Source organism: Chiloscyllium plagiosum, chromosome 3 (assembly GCF_004010195.1).
Source record: "Chiloscyllium plagiosum isolate BGI_BamShark_2017 chromosome 3, ASM401019v2, whole genome shotgun sequence".
NCBI classification, from domain to species: Eukaryota; Metazoa; Chordata; class Chondrichthyes; order Orectolobiformes; family Hemiscylliidae; genus Chiloscyllium; species Chiloscyllium plagiosum.
The window spans coordinates 54,629,110-54,642,863 of NC_057712.1; the positions used below are offsets into that span (position 1 = coordinate 54,629,110).

General features: G+C 39.8%; 1 long non-coding RNA gene across 1 annotated transcript; it reads right to left on the reverse strand.

Moving 5' to 3' along the window:
• Positions 1-12,114: 12,114 nt before the first annotated feature.
• Positions 12,115-13,151, reverse strand: LOC122543513. Its single transcript, XR_006310076.1, has 2 exons — positions 13,061-13,151; positions 12,115-12,745 (listed from the first exon to the last, which is right to left on the reverse strand). It is a non-coding gene; the product is annotated as an uncharacterized LOC122543513 (long non-coding RNA).
• Positions 13,152-13,754: the final 603 nt, after the last annotated feature.

A 13,754-nucleotide genomic window follows, 5' to 3' on the forward strand; every position in this document is an offset into this window, starting at 1 on the left:
GCGAAAATCATGGAGGAGGTGGAGGGCGTGGGTAGTGTCCCGAACGTAGGTGGGGAGTTCTTGGACTAAGGGGGACAGGACTGTGTCGAGGTACGCAGAGATGAGTTCGGTGGGGCAGGAGCAGGCTGAGAAAATGGGTCGGCCGGGGCAGTCAGGTTTGTGGATTTTGGGCAGGAGGTAGAAACGGGCGATGCGGGGTTACATTACATTACATTACAGCATGGAAACAGGCCCTTCGGCCCAACAAGTCCACACCGACCCGCCGAAGCACAACCCACACATGCCCCTACACTTACCCCTTATCTAACACTACGGGCAATTTAGCATGGCCAATTCACCTAACCTGCACATCTTTGGACTGTGGGAGGAAACCGGAGCACCCGGAGGAAACCCACGCAGACACGGGGAGAATGTGCAAACTCCACACAGTCAGTCGCCTGAGCCGGGAATTGAACCCCGGTCTCAGGCACTGTGAGGCAGCAGTGCTAACCACTGTGCCACCGTGCCGCCCACTATGAGGTTGTGGGACTATGAGGTTAGAGACGGTGGATGGGAGATCCTCTGAGGTGATGAGGTTATGGATGGTCTGGGAGATGATGGTGGTGGGAGGTGGGGTCATGGTCAGGGGGGCAGTAGGAGGAGGTGTCCACGAACTGGCGTTTAGCCTCAGCAGTGTAAAGGTCGGTGCGCCAAACTACTACCACACCTCCCTTGTCTGCTGGTTTGATAGTGAGGTTGGGGTTGGAACGGAGGGAGTGGAGGGCTGCACGTTCCTAGGGTGAGAGATTGGAGTGGGTGAGAGGGGTGGAGAAGTTGAGGCGGTTAATGTCGCGGCGGCAGTTGGCTATGAAGAGATCGAGGGCGGGTAAGAGGCCAGCACGGGGTGTCCAGGTGGATGGGGTGTGTTGGAGGTGGGCGAAGGGGTCGTCAGAGGGTGGACGAGAATCCTGGTTGAAGAAGTAGGCACGGAGGCGAAGGTGGCGGAAGAATATTTCGATGTCACGTCACGTGTTGAACTCGTTGATCCGAGAGCGTAGGGGAATGAAGGTGAGGCCTCTGCTGAGGACTTTCATCCTCAGAGAGGGGTAGTTCTGGAGGGATGGTGCATCCTCAGAGAGGGCTTTCCAAAGAGCAATCACTCACTTGAATTGCATTTGCCAATCCTTAGCTCCCTTCCCCATCAGATCAGGATCCCTCTGTAATTTTTGAGAACCTTCCTCACTACCAACGATACCTCCAATTTTTGTATCATCTGCAAACTTACTAATTATGTCTTGCACATTCACACCCAGACCATTTATGTAAATAGCAAATAACAAAGGTCCCAGCGCTGACCCCTGTGGCACACTGCTAGTCACAGGACTCCAATTATCACCTTTTGCTTCCTACCATCAAGCCAATTTTGACTTCAATTAATTAGCTCTCTCTGGATCTCATGTGACTTTCATGACTAAATGTCCGCGTGGGATATTGTCAAAGGCCTTACTAAAGTCCATACAGAAAACATTCAATGCCCTAGCCTTATCTATCTGCTTGATTACCTCTTCAAAAAACTCTAAAAGATTTGTCAGACATGACTTCCCGCACATCTATCCCTAATCCAAAGACTACCCAAAGTCGAGAGTGTGGTGCTGGAAAACCACAGCAGGTCAGGAGAATTGATGTTTCAGGCATAAGCCCTTCATCAAGAATGAGGCTTTCTGAGGATGTAAAACAGCAGAGGTCCTTTGCAGGTCTGGGAGAGTGTCACCCTGAGCTGATGCAGGGCTGACTGTAGAGAGATAAGGTGACAGCGCATGGCTGCAAGTGTAGAGCAGAGGATCAGAAAGGAGAATGGTTCCTGAAGGTTTCAGATTTGTAATATGTACTGGTTGTTCTGTTCAGGTCAAAATTATGTTGGTCTGAATTCGTAGTTTCGTAGGCAGGCACTGAGGAAGGAGATATGGCATGGTAGCGAGTCTGCTTCAGGATGTGGCTGAAAAGCTTCAGGGCAGAGGAGATTACCGGGGTGTGGGGGGGAGGTGTTAGTGAGAGAGAGAGACTCACTGAGATCTTTATAGAGAAAGGAGGAGAACTTCTTCAAGATAGGCATCCTTGGAAGAGGCTTCACAGTAGGGTTGAAATCAACTAGGAGAAAGTGAGGCCTGCAGATGCTGGGGATCAGAGTAGAGAGTGCAGTGCTGGAAAAGCACATCCAAGGAGCAGGAGAATCATCGTTTCGGGCATTAGTCCTTCATTCATTTTCCAGCACCACACTCGCGTCTCTAATCTCCAGCATCTGAAGTCCTCACTTGACTATCCAAATGTTGTTGATCCTGTCCCTCAGCATTCTCTCCAACAATTTGCCTACCACTGATTTCAGACTCATTGGCCTATAGTTTCCTGGTTTGTCTTTGCTGCTTTCCTAAACAATGGAACAACATTAGTCACCCTTTGTCTTCCGGAACTTCACCAGTGGCTAGAGGAAGCAAAAATCTCTGCAAGGGCCTCTGCAATTTCTTTCCTAGTCTCCCACAACATCCCAAGGATGGAACTGATCAGGCTCAGGGGATTTATCCACCTTAATTGGCTTTCAGACTGCAAATACCACCTCTCTTATAATATACGTACGTCCAAAACATCCCCACTTGTTTCCCTTACGCATTATTGTGCATTTGTCCTTTCCAAGTAAATTCTTTTGTACTTCAGGGTATACAGAACTCCATATGAAATGTTTGAGCAACCTTTCTTCTATGCCATCAGCAGGCTCTTCTGATTCTTGCCTAAGGCCTTGAAATTCATCTCAGTAGATCCAATGATTTGATTTTGGCTTGAATTGTGCATTGACATTTTCAAAATATTTGTGAGGCTTTCTACATCATCTTCACTCAGCTCTGAGTTAATTCACCCAGTCCATAAAAGGATGTAGCCAATCTTTTCCTCTTTGCTAGTGTATTTTAAAAAGCGACTGAACGTCAGTCTGCACTTCTGTTTTTGCTTCTCAAATGCTTATACAACATCATCAACCTCTGAAGTGGAAACCTTTTGAAGGGGTGTCCATTTTGTTTTTACATGAATCACTAAGTTTTCACCTCTCCCTCTAATGCTAATTCAGGTGGACTTTGCTTCTAATTCAGCAGTACTTTTTTTACAACATTTGGATTTTTTGCCCACAAACAGCCACTAATACCATGTTATGTCTTCTGGTTCTCATATGTTAGAAATAAACGTATTCAAAAATGCTACGTCAGCATTGAATGTATTTCTTGTATCTCTTTGCATGCTAGGTCTTTGGACTGATATATTGTTTCTTTGAACATGAATGTGGCACCTCGGATAAATATTCTTATTATAATTAATTCTGAGCTCTTTATGAATTAAAAAATACCTTAGGTCTTTTTTTTTAGTTATCTGTTGTCTGATACTTGCATTACATGAATACCATCTACCACTTTTCAAACCACAGTTGAATGATGCTAGTCACTGATTTTTTTTCATTTAATCTGTCTGTGCTCTTCGTGATACAAAGATTCCTGTAGAGTTCCACAGGGCAATTTCCATTTGGCAAATATGCCTTGGCCTGTTTAGTGTCTGTGTTATTTTTTGTGGCAAGTTTCTGGAAGGGCATGGTGGAAATGATGCAATACCCCCTATAAGATGTCCCGAATCTGCATGAACAGGGCAACAAACTATACATGCCCTTTACCAATCAGATTATCGGATTGTAAAATGCTCATTGCTTGGTCTGAACAATCAAGTTACATTTTATGCTATTATTTAATCACGTTATTTAAATTTTCATCTTTTAATCACTTTCAGTTCTGCAAATCTTCTGTCATCTGTGTGAAATCTATCTTGTAGTAGGGAGGTTTGGATATTGGCAGGACAATTGTTCAAATGGCCACAATAATACCAATCCAATTTATACTGTCAGACTGTCACCTCACTGTCTGCTGCTAGTCAATATAGACAAGATATGTTTATGCCATCTAGAGATCTAAAATGATGATTATGTAGAAGTGTATTTCTGCTTCTTTTTGCATTGTCATACTCAGACTTCTCCCGCAAGGAACTCATACATAAGACAATTCATAGCTGAATGCATAATGGTGTAAATTTAAAATACAAATAACTTGAGTGAATCATAATTTATGGGGCAGGTTACATATACTCAGAAAGTTATTGACTTCCTGGTCTTCATATGTGCCCATATCTGGTCTATGTCCTTGTCCAATTTGGCTTTTGTCAGTTCCCTGTTTGCTAGAAAATAGCCTAAAGCAAATTCCAAAGAAAAATTTGATTAAAAAATTCCATAACTTCTCAAAATTGTGTTGCAATTTGCTGTTTATTGCTGTCAGTTTGATGGTAGCAGCTTCTTCAGACAAGGTTGTTTGCTTTGCATATACGAACTCATTTCTTGACTCAGCGTTGTTCAAGCTTTTAAAATGCAGTACACTAAAGTGTGGAGCTTACAACTGATAGAATTGTAGAAGTGAAATATTTTGCTTCTTCGTTGCCCAGATTTTTATCAGAGTACTGTGCCTTGTTGTCAATGTCCACTGACATTGCACTGTGGACATAAAGTATTCACATTTCATATGTTCTGTGTGTGCAGATGGGATACTATGTCTTTCTCATTATTCTGATTGTATTGTCACAGTATAAACAGAACAGGACAATGAATATTTGATCAGGTAAAACTTCTTATGTAATGTAAATTTTGAACTATATTAAGTGCTGAGCTTTCATTCTTGTTTCAAAAATAGTTAGGCAATATTAAGACATTAACATAATTCTGAGTACTTTGAAATATGAAAACCACTTGCGTTCATGAATTGCCATGATCAAACTAAACTGAGAAAAATAAAACACCAGCATGGAATTCAAACACTTTTTATGTTATTATAATACTCCTTAAGAAGTTCACAATACATCATACTGGACTCAAAATGCTAACCTTATTTCTCTCTCCACAGACTCTGCTAGATCCTCTGCATTTCTGCAGCACTTCTTATTTTATTTTAAATGTCCAACATCCACAGTATTTTAGGAGAAAGTGAGGACTGCAGATGCTGGAGACCAGAGTTGAAAAATGTGGTGCTGGAAAAACACCACAGCAGACCAGGCAGCATCCGAGGAGCAGGAGAATTGGTGTTTTGGGCATAAGCCCTTCTTCAGGAATTCCTGAAGAAGGGCTTATGCCCAAAACGTTGATCCACAGTATTTTGCCTTTATTATTCTAACAATGACAATTATCAAAGAAAAGGAAATATGAAACTAACAAACTTAGCAAGTTTATGTTATTAAGGTACAATATTTCACCCTATCTCATTATCCAAGCTCTGTGATGCCAAACGATGTAAACAACTTAGATCCAATCTGTGCTGAGGTAACTGTTTACAGTTTGTGGTATAGTTAAGGGTGCTATAATTGGCCTCAAACTTCCTGTATTAAGGTGTGGAAAATTAGCTAGAGTTCATATTCCTGATCACTATCACGAAACTCATACTGGAAGCATTCATACATGGTTGTTGGATAAATTCAGGATCAAATTCAGAGGTAATATCTCAAGTGTTCAAGTGCTGGTTGTCAACACTCATACATGAGCCATGATCACTTGAGTGAAATACTAAAGAGCAATAATTACCTATGAGGTCATAGATAACTGAGGGAGTCAATCCTTCAAGAGAATCTGGGAAGGATAAAACCAAAGAAAAGTTGAAAATAATTTACAATAACCCTATGATCTGTTGAGTTTGCTCCTCCAATTCTCAATCCTTTTCTACCCAATAGTCTTGCTGCATCCAAGACTTTCCCCATACTTCACCTTCGTAGACAAGTAGAGACAATGAATATTGGTAAATTATTTCACTGTGGGAGATATGATAGATGTCATATTCTGTCCTCACTGTGTGCCCACACATGCACTTTCTCAAGTGTATTTCGCTTTGAGTGTTTTTAGCAAGTGAATCCTGTATTAATTTCCTCCTTTCTAATCTGGGGCAATGATGCCAATTTTTGCTTTCCCATTTAATAATTTTACTAATTTGGCACCAAAAAAGCAACTCTCAAACCTACCAAGACAAATATTTACCAATGTCTCCTGTTAGATAATCAATGTTACTTGTGTACACGGGGAGGATAAATTCGCAATAGTTTAGATATCTTTAGTAATTAAAGAATTAAAGTTTTATCTGAGGAAGTCAAATATAATCCTGATATGCACTTTTTAAAAAGCTTAGTCTGTCACATTTAAATACAGAATTGTAAATCTACATTTAGAGTGAGGATTCCCACCTACTTTGTGGACGTAATATTCTGGAGGTTATGAATCATAGAAGAATCATACAATACAGTGCAGAAAAAATCCAATTGGCCATTCAAGTCTTCACTGACCCTCAAAAGAGCATCCCACTTAGACCCATACACCCATCCTATCCCTGTAAGTCCCCATGACCCCATCCATCCCTGATCACTACGGGACAATTGAACATGGCCAATCCACTTAACCCACAATTCTTTGGACTTTGACAGGGACACAAGCAGAAAATATCAAAAAACAAAATTTGATTTTCTGGATAAAGCTCATAAATTATTCACTCAAAATTAAGCATATATCAATATAACAAAAACATTTTGATAAATAATGATTATTTGAATAAAGGCTTTAACCACAAAGATTAGACGCAAAGATTAGATTTCTGCCTTCACATAAAATGTAGCAATGCACTCAAATCATCAAATGCACTAAACATCAAGAATGTAAGTAATGAGGGAAATATTTTCTTTGGCAAAAGACTATCTATTTACGTATTATATTAGGAACAGAAAGCATAAATTAATAGAATAACTAAGAACAGATTTGTCATTTTATTAAATTAAGATATGTACTATTCTTTCTCCACAACATAAAGTGATTTTTATCAAAGTCATACTTTAATCAAAAGAGTGCAAAAGACCCTAGTTTCCTAATACTTCATGAAAATAGTGAACCATTTTAATTATAGACATAAGAACATAATTGTCAAATTTGTCGATGAACATAGCCATAATTCTAATATTGGATCATGAGCATATTTTAACATAATAGAAACTACAGATGTATCTACCAATAATGATTACTTGTTTTTAAAAAAATCACATGAATAAATCCTACAAGTGACACCTGCAATAAAATAATTTACATTTAGGAATTGCATTTTACCCCAGCCTTTGGGAGAAAGCCTTCCTTCTGAACTGACAGATCAGTGCAAAATCTGTTCAGATAGAATAACACATAATGCAATTTTCTTCAAACACACCAAGCATGTTTAATTCATAGATACACACACACAACTCATAACAAAGTAGAAAAATGAGATGCATTAATAGAGGTAGACAATTTTAAAACATAACATGTAGAAATAAAAACAAAGACCTCAAAGCAAAAAAAGCTGAGCTCAGAGCAGAAAAGTGCTAGAAATGTGCACAGGATTGAATATCTGAAAGGGAAAGCTAATTAATTGTTTCAGCTGGGACTTTGCATTAGAAAAGTGGACTTATTTTTCTTCTTTTCAACTGTGACTAACTGCTCGAACTGTTCTAAGATTTTTTTATGCTTATTATCAAAAGGAAAATGAATAAGAAATTAAGATTTAGAAGGAGTATGAAAAATGCAGCATAAAGCTTGGAGCTATGAATTACTCAACTATCTAAAGATTTTTCATGATAGAACATACCTGAGATGATTTAATTACCAATCCCTATACTTTATTTATGCATTTTTAATTAAACATTTTGATATGATTGCAAAATAATTCGAGAATAGGCAAAATCATTACATTGCATGTCTTTGTTATGCTACTTTACTAATCTAAATTATACTTTTTAACACAATAAAAATGATTATTTTGCCCAGCGTTATCAGTTGATCACTAAAAATGAAAAATACTCAAATATGAAAGTGCTCCAAAAGAAGTTCTGGCTTGCAAATTGTATAGGAGATAATATAAAGTTAAATCTTTGCATTAAATATGAAAAGATTGCAAATCATATTTTTAATAAAAACAAATCTCAGACCTACAGCAGAGGAATATTATAAATTTATAATCACTGCTCCAGGTCTCGCCTACAAAAAAACAAAAGCAATATTTCACAGCTGCACTGTCCAAGGTGCTGCTTTCTGGTGAGATGTTATACCCAGATCCTGATAACTCCCTTATGAGAATCTAATAAAATTGCATGACGTGTTGTTGAACGTGGGCAAAAGAGTTATCCCTGTATCCTGGCCAATATATTTGCCTTAAGCAACCTTACAAAAATAGATTTTCTGTTCAGTAGCACATTACCTTTGTGGGAGATTACTGTATGCAAAGTGGTTGCTGTTTATTTCATAATATTGACAAAGGTATTTAATTGGCAGTAAAGCAATTTGTGACATCCAGCAAAATAAAAGGCACTGTTTAAATGCAAGTTGTCACATCAATCCAAAATTCAGATTTTCAGTTTAGGACAAAATATAATTCAGGCTACCTGATTAAATCAGTTCGTTCAGAGTGTAAAGGGCACAGCAACAGCCTATAGTTAAGGAACCATTAACTTTATATGTGCCTGAGCATTTAAAATGGCAGCTAAACCCACTGCATATCACATGAAAATGTTTCAATTTTTGGTAGATTTGTAACATGACTCAATATTTTTCCATTACTGCCTGACATACATTTTTGAATTCTTGTTCACCAGAATAAGTGATTTAAAGATTATGGTGCCTGTTCAAAAGTGGTGCAATGTTCTAAAATATATAGAGTCCAGTATAATTTGCTTCTCTATAAATATAAAGCTTACTGAAATGCAACACTGCAGTGTAGATCTCATACTATAGTGCTATTATAATTAAATTCATGAAGCTTGTGATTGTCAGATGTATTTGTAATCAATTCTTGGTAATTGTATAAAAAGATATTGGTTAAGAATAACATAAAGTACTTAAACATAGGATACGTTAAAGCTATTGAAGGGATTAAGCTTTTAACGTCACCACCAATGATGTCCTAATGAAATGGGTATTTTCGTAAAACTAACTTCCAAGTGACGGCAAAAGATAGAGGACGTGTTAGCAACAGGAGCTAGACTTTGTAAGTTAGTCTTTATGCCAGAAACTCTACGGTCTTGAGCCTTGAGTTGATAACGGAGTGGTAAATTGATAAAACAATGAGACCATACGCATTTTGTTTGCCTAAAGTTTAACATTTAGATGTTTACCATCTCCACTGGCACATTTCTTGGTCACAATATTTTCGTACTTAAATTTGAGGACTAATCTGGAATCAACTAATTTTAAAAAACAGAGAACACCTATTGTAGCTAGGTGTCCATACCTGATATGATATCAGAGCGTCCTATTAAATAACCCGAATTATCGATCCAAACGATTTGCTTACATTTAACGAAACTACCTGTTATTAGGTTTAATTGCATACTTTCAAGTAGTTTCACTGTCACTTTGGGCAACACGAAATAACATTGATTTGTATGTCCAAGATTAAGTAGGGAACTGAGATATCTTTTTTTAAAAGAGTTGACAATCTGAGATAATTAATTCACTTGGAACTGATAATAACTTTACAATTATTAATTAATATTGAAATAATGTTGTTTTCAAGAATTTTGGGCCTGACTAATATCGAAAACATACTGGCTAATTTCAAGATTCAGCATTCTTTACCTGACACCCCAGTGATATTTTTAAAACTCATACACAGGACGTGGACGTCAGCGTTTACTGCGCATCACTAAAAGAGATTTAGATAATTAGAAAATTATTTAGAAAAGTCAAATCGTTTGGTAGATTTCACAACTAATCGCCGGAATTGTTCAGTCGCTTCATTTTAATTTCCCAATATTACAGCGATTTGATGATTATGGAAATCCAGAAGCTATTAGGACACAGTAACCTGAGATAATTCGTGAAGTTTCATTTGAACTGTTGGTGCGTTATTCCTAGTCGCAAAAAAAAGCTGGTTTTCTATTTAGGTGAAAGAGACCGGCTTTAAATGAACGGAGAGCTACCAAAAACGCACGAACGAGTGGTACATTTGATAAGCTAAACTGAGTTAGAGGATTTGTTGTGCTGTGAAGGTGGGGGAGGGGTTAGATAGGATGATTCTTATGGGGAAATCATACGAGGTTTATCCTATTCAATGTTCCAGTGGTAATGACCGGACGCATTTCGCGCGAAACGGTTTATCAGAATAATTCTTCTCCCAAAAATGAAATAAATTTCCTTACCAAATGGTTTTAGAGATGATGCGGTTAGTAAGGTTTATTTTTTAAATTTAATGGTGTTATTCGTTTGAAATGGTTACGTTGATGAGTAGTAAAATGGGTTCGCACAAGTTGATGTGAAGCTGACCTAAACCAAACTAATGATGATACTCAAAATGTAATACTTTAAATGTGTTGTAACGATTGAAAATAACACTACTTAAATTCTAGGCCAGTGTATTTCGAAAAATCCGATAGCATATCATACTCAAAGTTTAAGACTTTCCTAAATATTAATTAGTGGACGAAGCCAGGACACGCATTCTTCATAGCTCATGCGAGATTTCAACCTGAAAATCAGACGTGAATGAAAGATAACTCCTGCAAACACGTATAAATCAGAGATTATACATGTATACGTTGTCACATAAAAAACCCACTAGAATTTAGTACCATTGAAGCAGTTTACATTTTAAATGTTCCTGGTGCTGGATTGAAAATTTCCATTTCCTAATGGATCCGACCAGGATGGTGGAAGTGATGTTGGAGGGAAGTGCATTTACCAACAGAGAATGCTGTTTTGGTCGTTTCTGTTCGAGAATTCGTTTCACAATCTCCCAACGCTTTCCTGTCGGTGAAGTGAATTCTGTAAACTGAAGAGAGCTTCAAAACATACTTTTTAGAAAACCATTAACCTTTTAATAGGTGCATTGATAACTTGGCGTTGCTGTGGTTTTACACTAATCGTCTTACAACTGAGCCGCATATTTGGCTGGACTGAATCGGATTTTCTTGCTTCACATCAAACCTGAAATAGCAGGCAGCGGAAAAGCGCATAGTAGTGTTTGAAATTGCCATTTAAAAATGTATAATTTTTAAAAAATCCTTGTCTTTGATATTGTCAGGGAATTTAAAACAAAACGATTCGAAGATGTTTAATCTCAATGCAACCAGAAGTATATTCGTAAACTATTTTGTAATATGGTTACAACTGCAATGTTAAACTAGGTCCCTACGAATAGTCCCGATGTTTTTTTATAAATCGACCCAAATACGAGTAGTATGACCTGCTTTATCACAAAATATCTTTGTGAAGCTTTCACCGCCCAGTAAAACGGGTATGTTTCCATACCGCAGAAGAATTATTGAAAATGTCTGTGCTGGTGATCTCCATCTTCTGCAGATAACATAATCATGGCCATCACATGATTTCCAGTGAATTATTTATTGACCCACCAAACTTGTTTTTGTTCCTTCAGTCTTGCGCTGATTCATGGTAAGCAGGTGAAGATGGAAATCTCGGGACGTGGAGGGTGGGGATGCGGGTGGGTGGGGAATTTCTCGATGTTTTTGCACATTAAATGTTTCAATGCGACCTTGTAAGAAGGAAGATGACAAATGGCTGCGCATGAAGCTTGAGATTTAGGGCCGGCTAGACGGACACTGCACAGGAGCTGCAGAAGTCCTTTTTGTCTCCGTCATTCGGATAGATTTCCGCCTGGAACCCTCATTTTACAACGCGAGCTGTTCGTTACTTGAAAACGTATTCCCATCGGCGTATTTTAATGAAGAAACGAAATCTTGTAACAGCATTCGAACCATCTCAATATCACATTAGCAACCTGATGTTGAATAAAGGGCATGTTTTAATCATGTGCCTTTCTACAAGCAGCGTTTTCCCGGACGAGCAGGATTTATAGTTCCAAAATACTGTTTCCTTCTGCCTGCATATTGTTAATCGTAAAATCGCGGAGGTAGTATGAAGAATTTACTGCCTATTCCGCACAGACGGTAAAATTAGATTTAGTGGGCAGTACACGTCTGAATAAAATACAACTGACAGGCAGAAAACACTCACAAAAGAGGCAATTACCTTACTCAACGGCACAAGAGTAGAGCATGAATGAATTTATTTGTGAGACAGTAACAATTTCCAATTCAAATGGCGCCAGCATCTTAAATGGCAACAACAGCTCGTCCGTCAACTTCATTTTCCTTACACAAAAAGAATATTGTGAGAGGGGAGAAAAGGTACGAGTGTTTCCCCCAAACCCCCCAGCCCATTTCCCGGCATCAAAACGGATCAATTGAGAATGTCTGCCCGTTGAGCAGGTGCTTGATGTTGTCGATACGAGAGACTCGGCGGGGCGAACACATTTCCACAAGGAGGGCGAGCTGTAGCATGATTCCCTCGCCGCCAGTATCTGGCCCAGGGCTGCTGCCTGTGTTCTGGGACTGCCCAGGACGCCCGGCGGCCCCTCTCTTGGCATTCACCGCGTGCCTTAATTGTATAACATTAAATCAAGGTCCGCTGTGAACACGGAGAGTCGGGGCCCAACTCCAGCTCCATGTCACAGGAAAATCTCAACAAGACACATCGGGAGAAACAAAACATTCGGCTCGGCAGAAATGCCTTCATGATCTGGGTTACCTCCTGAGCGATCTTCGCCAAAAATATGTCTGCCTTGGACCATCAAGAACACACAATACGCTCTGATCAATGGCGGTGCCTCAAGGAAGGAGCCTGGCAAAAAGAGTTCCACGGTTAATAGAGAAAACTGGCGCGGCGTTCTCAAGCCTGAGCCATTCTGCACCGTTAGCCGGCTCCAGAGAAAAGGCCAAGAAAGCGGGCTAGATTTGCGCAGTCTGCCCGGCTCCCAAGTGTGCATCACGGCCCATCTGCTCAGCTTTTGTCAAGTCTTGCACACGTTAAAATGTTAATGACCCAGAAGAAAACTCTGTCTCTATTCCTCCTCCCCCCATTGTACCCGCTCCCCCCACCCCCACCCCCACCCCCCAACACACACACACACACACACAATGCGCACATTAAACTTACTGCTCGCCATGCACCCACGGCCCTGCGAACTCGACTTTTGTTTGAGTGGGGAGAGGTCACAAAGCACATCCACATCCAGCGAGTCCCCAACATGAAAAGCTTTGTGCGCTCACTATCCTCAGCCGAGCGTCAAGGATAAAGGCAGATGACTGCAGAGCAATCTATCGAGGGAGAGAGTGAGAGACTCGTACACACAGTCCAGCAATACACCCACAAGCGTAAATGCTATTCCTCCTACACGGAAATAAACGACCGGCGGCTTTCAAACAGAGAGCACAATCAAAGCAGAAACATAAAGAGAGAAAGAAAGCCCCATAAGCACACGATGAGAGATGGAGCCAGCAGGGAGTTGGCGTTGTCTGGTTCACCCAATGCGGGACAGCTCTGCAGGAACCAGCCTTCTCCATTTATCAGTGGCCGGTCTAATCGTGGTCAGTGTCCTAGCCCACCCAGTCCTTCTGTATGCACTTGATACACTTTCTTTAAGGATTATTCAGCAAACTTCCCATCTGCTGACTTGGGTTCAACACAAGCCGATTACATGATGGGACCCACACGTCATCTGCCCCATGTGCCCTCGGCTCTCAACGATGTATTGGGGGATGTCCTTGAATTAAAGAGATTTAATACGAGGACATCACTAACCACGATTAGAGAGGGAGGAAAAATATCTGCTTTGCCCACAGTGCGAGAG